The sequence below is a fragment of the Ursus maritimus genome, unplaced genomic scaffold (assembly GCF_017311325.1).
Source record: "Ursus maritimus isolate PB19 unplaced genomic scaffold, ASM1731132v1 scaffold_29, whole genome shotgun sequence".
Classification (NCBI taxonomy): Eukaryota; Metazoa; Chordata; class Mammalia; order Carnivora; family Ursidae; genus Ursus; species Ursus maritimus.
The window spans coordinates 14,762,220-14,770,356 of NW_024425452.1; positions in this window are offsets into that span (position 1 = coordinate 14,762,220).

The following is an 8,137-nucleotide window of genomic DNA, read 5'->3' on the forward strand; positions in this document are numbered from 1 at the left end:
ATTCTTTTTTTTTTAAGATTTCATTTATTTATTTGAGAGAGAGCACGTGTGCACGAGCAGGGGGTAGGGGCAAGGGGAGAGGAACAAGCAGACTCCCCACTGAGCAGGGAGCACAGAGCCCAAGGCAGGGGTCTATCCCAGGACCCTGAGATCATGACCTGAGCAGAAGGCAGATGCTTAACAGACTGAGCCACCCTGGTACCCAATAAAAGATATTCTTAAAGACAAAAGCGTGTTATTAATCAGATCGAAAAGGAAAATGAGTCACACCCACAGGTGTACATCGCAGACAGACACACATGAGTACTGTGGAGATACCAACCACCCCTGATCATCATTCTTTGCTCCAGAGAATCCACAGCATTTACTCTCTAGGGAGTCAATCTATCTGGGCTCGAAGGCAAGCTCTCTCACCGAGTAGGTAGGGCAAATTACTTCTCTGTGCCTCAGTTTCTTCATCTGTCAAATACATATAATAATCCCTCTCTCATGGAGTTATGATGCTGTTTAAATGAGATAATCCACATTAGGTACTCACAAAAGTACAAATATAACAATAAGTAGTCAATAAATTACCAACATTATCATTACTATTTCATTTCCTAGATGTTGCAGCTGGAATTTGCCCGTCAGCAGGTCGTAGTTACGACTACAAATACATCAACGACACAGAGTCATCAATGGGCAGTCACCCCGTTTATTTTCCTAAACTACTGCATAGAATTATAGGTCCTACGTTTATTACACTTGCTTGTCCGAAATACTATATTTTAAAAAGCCACAATTTTTAATAGAAGAAAATTTTATTTTAAATCAGTAGGTTCTAGGGCGCCTGGGTGGCTCAGTGGTTAAGCGTCTGCCTTCGGCTCAGGTCATGATCCCAGGGACTTGGGATCGAGCCCCACATCGGGGCTCCCTGCTCAGCGGGAAGCCTGCTTCTCCCTCTCCCACTCCCCCTGCTTGTGTTCCTTCTCTTGCTGTCTCTCTCTCTGTCAAATAAATAAATAAAATCTTAGAAAAACAAAACAAAACAAAAAACGGTAGGTTCTTACAGATGTTAACAGGACTTGATAAAGTCCATTTCTCTATTCACTTGATCTTGCCTGGATATCCTTTAACCAATAGGTGATTAATACCCGGAAGTCTCTCAGCAGTGGACTTCTGCCATTTTTAGGCCACCCCATTTTGTCAGCACCTTTGGGGTAATAACTTCTCAAGATATGCAGTCTTGACACAGAGTTGCTCCACAGCCCACTCTAGATCTTGCCTCTAAATGACCCGTAGAGTGCATGGGCAGACAAGTGGCCCAGGCTCAACCAATTGAAGTTTCTCTGCTTGAACACTGAATATTAAATGGAAGGATGTAAAGACTGAAAAAAAATCAGTAGGAATTCATCAGTCTATTGGCTATACGAAGAACCTTCTTGAAACTGCCTAGTTTTGTCTGTTCTAACCAGACATTCAGCCTTGATTGTGAGTTCTACCATATATTTCTAATAAATTCTCTTTTGGTTTCTAACAGATTCTGTGGTCTGCAAACAAAAACCACAATGTATACTCTACTGTGATGCTTTTAGATGGTTAGCTATTTGCCTGGAAGGTTGAATACTCAGATTTAACCAGGCTGGTTATGTAGATTAGCATAAAAAGGGGAAGACATTAATAGCAATAATTTCCTAAGCACTACTTAGGTGCTAAGCTTATTACATCCACTTCCTAAGCAAGCAAACTGAGACTTATCAGGGCTAAGTAATCTATGTAAAGCTAAAACTTGCAATTAGAAAAGCCCAGATCAGAACTCGGGTCTACCTAACTCCAAGCCAACACTGATGCCCTTAGCATAAGGCAGAGAATATACAGGGAGTAATGCATTCAGAGATAGTATTCTACATATATTTGCAGGACTGGGCACCAAGGAACTGTCTAGAAATCCATGCAGGTTGATTAAAACAAGAAAAGGTCTATAAACAATTTAGGTAAGCGAAGAAGAAATTGAAAAAGTTAACATTTTCAGGTAAGAATTATTGTTAGATAAGATCAAACTACCATCCAGTTTACTGACGAAGCATCTGAACAAATGGAAACTTAACACGTTGAATCATTGAGCAGTTAAATAGAATTGCTTCAGTTATTGCTATACCTGAGAACACCAAGGTTGATAGGTAAAAATTACTGCATACAAATATTATGATACTCAATAAGCTGGTATTTTCATAAAGTATATAATAATACCTCGTAAAACCTCTATGATTCTCTTCATCCAAGGCAAAAAATAAAATGTATAGCAGAAGTTCTTGGGTCCATGGATAAAATTCAAAGCAGACAAAGAGAACAGCCAATTAACTTGGATGGGGAAAAATTATGTCTTTATTGTCACTGACCCCTGCTTGAAATTTAGCATATCACTCAATCATGAAAGCAGGCTATAAACCTGATATTATTAGCAGTATCAGTGACTTTTGCACCAAAAGGAATCAAATATATTTACATATTTAATTATAGTGGCTGCAGATATCTTGAAATACCATTTATAATCATTACTTCAAAATCACAGTAGTTAACAAATCTGTCACTAGAACTTATTATTTAATTCATTAATAAAGAAGTACATATACTGCTCTATCCAAAATGTTTTTAATAATTCATAATGATTTTTCAATATAATTGACTTCCTTTATGATTATACACACACACACACATATAAGATTATGTATTTAAAAACATTCTGAGACCGAATCCATGGGCTTCACTAGACTGACAAAGAGATTTATGGCATAAAATAGGTCCCCAGTACAGAAAATCTCAAAAATGAGTTTATGATAGAGACTGTTAGCTGTTCACCAAAACCCATGTTTGCCTCTTTCTCTTGGGCACAAGCTGGGCTAGACATTTCCCTGCCTCCCCGGCACTTAGGTAGGGCCATTAGGTAGAACTGAGTTCCAGCCAACGGAAAACGGACATAAAAATGTATGCCATTTCTGGATCTAGCCCATGAATACTTCCCATTGCCACTTCTCCATGCTCTTTCTTTTGGCTGGGATGACCTTCAGAGCAGACCTGAAAGTCACATATTGAAGAGGGTAGTGACTTTATCAGCCTGGATCCCTGAAGACTGCATGGAGGAAGCCACTCTGCCAAACTGTTCACCCACTACACCTTTAAATGACTAACAAGTATATTTCAATTTGTTTGAGCCATTAGAGTGTATGTTTGCTATAGAAGTTACCCTAATTTGTGGTTCTCAAACTTTATCAAGAATCAGTGCCACCAGGAAGGCTGATTAAAACACAGACTGCGGGGCTCCACCCTTAGAGCTTCTAACTCAGTAAATTGGGATGGGGGCTGAGAGTTTGCAATCCTCAAATAATGCTGATGCTGCCATCCCATGGCTACACTGAGAATCCCTGCTCTAATACCAGCTCCTCCCTTTGCTAGGTCATTAGTCAGTAATTCTGGTCATAATAACACTGTTCCCTATGCACTATGTGCAGAGAGACCTTCAAGATTAAAGCAACTTTATCATTTGTGATTTCAATAATCTTATATTAAAAGAATAGCCGTGGAAGCCACACTATCAGCTGGACAAGAAATACTATATCTAGAGCTACATTTTTGTTTTCAGAGAGGATGTATTCTCTGACAAATAAGGGATAATGGGACAAAATATTACCTTTTCAAAGTCTTATTTTCTAATAATCATTCTTTGGTATAAATCACTGGTTCCTAGAGGTGTGATGATAGCAGGAAGTCAAATTTTAACCTTTAAAACATCTAAGAAATTGTACACTTATTTTAGATAAGGTTTCACAGGTTAGTACTATAGTGTTTCTTTTATAATAACTGATAGTCTGTTAACTGATTATTAGCTCCTGCTGATCTGAAGCTCTGACTGGTGACAGAGAGCCTTGATGATTTTTCAAATTGCAAATGAATTGTAACTTAAATGCAGTTTTGTAAACAGAAATCTTTTAAAATCTCTTACTGATGTCAATCATTCCCTTCTTGACATATGCCCCACCTACGGTTCCTGCTGCCTGGGAAAGTGTGTTTTGTATCATGGCTCCCCAACCCTCTCAGTCACGCTTGCTGTCTTGATACTTGGGCTGTGTACCTCTCTTGACAGTTTGATAGAGAAATAACCAAAAGCCTAGTCCACTTAGCACAGAAGTTAAAACTGAGAGAAAAAAAAAAAGTCATTCTGAAGACCAATGCTTCTCAAACTGTGATATGTATAGACATAGCCAAGGATTCTTATTAAAAGGCTGAATCTGAATTTCTAACAAGTTCCCAAGCTTCCAATGCTGCTGATCTGCAGATCAATCTATGGGTAACAAGGCTATCGAAGGCCTGACGGAAGCTCTGCGGCTCCTGCAACAGCTAACAGTAACAGGACACAGAAACCACAGTGAGGGGAGAAAAACAGGTTGACAGCACAAGGAAAAGCAGCAGCCGGTGGAGTGGTTCTGAGTCACACCTCGGGCATTTCACTACAGCGAGGAGTGAGGCCTTGAACCCGCAACCGCTCTCCACCCATCTCTGTGAAGCCAGACCCTACTATGGGTCTCTTTCTTAAATTCCATTAAGTGACACATATATCCTTAAAACATACCCTAAAATACAGTCGGTCTCTGATTCTGCACCCAAATGAGCCTAAGACACAAAACATGACCTCCACAGTTGGGGCAGGGAAAAGAATAAAGGGAGACTTTGAGGCTGAAACTACTGGAGATACATCTCCTTTAAGGAGCTTAAAGTGCTTTTTAATTCTAACTGTTAGATTAACCTAAGCAAGGATCATAGGGTACACGCAGAGAACAACTGTATCCTCTCTCCCTGCTCCCCTTCAAACACACAGCGAGGAGCTCATTTTCTCCCAATGCTACACAAAATTTTGAGTGGACTCTACAATTTTTCTGGTCATTCTCAGATAATTAAAAAGTCTCCTAGCCTAGCCACTTCTAGTCACAAAACCAGCACCACTTCAATGAGCTCCTATCACTCTTCCTGGTTTCCCCTTACACAGGGTTTAAAATGACTCCAGGTTCTGTCTCCCAAGAGATCCATAAGAAATACTCATGCGTCCTTTGCCCCAACACATTCTGGGAAAGCAGGCTGCTTCCGATGCAGCCAACTCTGCTCGCTCCACCATTAGAGCAGCAGGCCAGCATGGTCTCTGGTCCTTTGAAATTATCCCACATGCTCTGGCACCCGCTTTGGCACACAGACTCTGAGAATACAAGTCAAGCTTTCCCAGCGGTCTCCCTAAAGTCACTCTCACTAGGCTTAAGAGGGTTTAGGGTGAGACTGCTAAGATATTTTCCAAACTCTAATCCTGAGCTACCCAATCGGGTAGCTACAAGCCACATGTGGTTGTTTGCATTTAAATTTCAATTAAAATTAAGCTACAAATTCAGTTCCTCAGGCATACCAGCCACATTCCAATTGCTCGATATCCCATGTGGCTAGCGGTATTAGATGATGCAGGTAGAACTTGTCCATTTTCACAGAAGGTTCTATTAATAGCACTGCTCTAATCTCTCATAACTTGATCCTCAGCCTTTATCCATTTAGCCTAAAATTGGTGATGGGCGATTATAGGGGGCAACGTAGGCTAACTGCTGAGGCAAGCAACACCCCAACCTCAGTACGTCAGCACAGTAAAAGTTCATGTCTCGCTCATGGATCAGCAAGGAGGATAGGTACTCTGCTCCACGGAGTCATTTAGGGTGCAAGGCGCCTTCCATCTTCCGCCTCTGGAGCCACAGTGTCTCCTCCACTCTCCTAGTTTATGGAGAAAGAGCCAGGAATGTGTGGGAGGGTTTCAAAAGGCCAGGCCTATAAATGGCAGACATCACTTCTCCTTGCATTTCCTTAACTAGAACTCAGTTACATGGCCATCACCGAACGGCAAGGGAAAGCAAAAAATGTATTTAGGTCATGCGCCCAGAAACAGAGAGCACAGATATTGGTGAGCAACAGCAAACTGCCACAGAGCTATCGGCAAGGCCAGTGTTGTAGCCACCACCGTAGCAAGTCCCGCACAGGGGTCTAGCTCTCCTCTCCAGCAACATGAGCCTTACCAACTACAATGCCTGGGGGCCTCAGGCCGGACTCAGACAAAAAGAGTTCCGTTTACACATCTTATTGCATAGCTAAACATAATTTGAGCCCCACTTATTTAATATTATCCTAACATTGTTCAGCTGTTAACTACATTCAATTTTAACTCTTTACACGTGCATGAATAATATTCATTTTTAGTTATCCAACACTTGCTCTGTGTCAAACACTTTGCATGCATGACCTCATTATTTCTTATAATATGCCTAGGAGGTAAATACTATTTTGATGCCCACTTTACAGATGAGAAAATAGACACTTAGTATCTACCCTGGGGTTGAAACTCAGACAACCTGACCCATGCTCTCTCTCAGGGGTCAGCAACTATGGCCAAACCTGATTCACTGTTTTTGCCAAGTTTTATTGGAATACCACCATGCCCACTCATGTACATATTGTCTATGGCTACTTCTATGCCGGAAAAGCAGAGGTGGAGGTGCCTGGGTGGCTCAGTCGTTAAGCGTCTGCCTTTGGCTCAGGGCGTGATCCCGGCGTTCTGGGATCAAGCCCCGCATCAGGCTCCTCTGTTGGGAGCCTGCTTCTTCCTCTCCCACTCCCCCTGCTTGTGTTCCCTCTCTCGCTGGCTGTCTCTCTCTCTCTCTGTCAAATAAATAAAATCTTTAAAAAAAAAAAAAAAGAAAGAAAGAAAAGAAAAGCAGAGGTGAATAGTTGCAAAAGAGTTCATATGGCCTCAAAGTCCAAAATCATTATTATTTGGGCTGTTACAGAAAAACTCTGCCAACCCCTGCTCTACACTATCCTACAGGGCCTTGAGCACTCTGCCTCCATCGTAGATTAAAAAGTAACTTTGACGCGGTGTTTTGGTCTACTAATCCATGCTCTCCATCAACAACCTAGTCTGTGAAATATAAGGTCAGTCTAATTTCCCTCCGGCAGCCATGTCCACCCCATCTGCTTGTGGTTTCATACACAGATTAAACAACATCTGTTCTGTTGTTTCATCAACCACATAAATGATACGACCAAAGGATGCACTTGCATTATCTTTCTAAACAGATTATGCCTCCTCCCTGATATTTTTTATATTCGGACTGTATACCAAACAAAAGGTTTGCACAAATTTATTAAACTGCTTTTGATACAACCGGTTTCAATCCTTCACCCTTCCCACCTTCTGCTTTAGTTTTCAGAGATAAAGCCATCATCAACATCACATTTTTTACCAAAATAAACTATAAAAAGAAAATATATATCTTCACTTTGAAGAGACTCTCGGAGTATGGAATTCAACATTGCATTGGTATTAAAATCAAGTTAAAAGGAGGGTAGAAACTGCATCCACCATAGCAGAACTGGAACAAGAACGTTGTAATGGCTGCTGTGGGGCACCACCCAAATCCCGCGTTCGTGAGCCAGGTACTTACTTCCCCAGCTGCGAGGAGTGATGGCAGCTCCTGGCTTTTAGCAGAATCCCTTTGTGGGAACTGCCCTCAGCTTGAGAGCTGGCTGCTTAGCCACAGTCAACCCCCTCCCCCAGAGCCAGTGTTGGTCAATGGTAAGGTGAGTGCTTGCCTCAATTAGGGACATTTTTGAGGGGCCTCTCAGCTCCAGAACTTGTGGGATCAGCTGAGTCCCCTGTTGCGCATACATCACAATTCCACTTCTCTGTCTGACCATCCTGCTTCCCTACATCCATTTAAATGTCGTTCCCAAGGACACCCCCTATTCAATCCCCTGCACATCATCTCCATCTCAAAGTCTTTCCCTAGGAAGCTGACGTGCAACAAACATGAGTCTGATGTCCTAAACAGTGCCATCAATCACTTATGAGCCGTATTTAACATTCAACTGACAAGAAAGAATCAGCAGTAAAGAGCTTCCAGAAGACAGCAAATCTATAGTTACAAAAAATGAGAGTAACAGCAAAATATCGGGCAGTGTATACATCAAAAACAGGTAGCAAGAGGACGCAGAAGCAGCAGCCATCAGGAAGTCAAGTGGGGGGCAGACAGAGTCCTAGAGGGAGGCTGAAGCTCCACTCAAAGCTAAGGAGGCC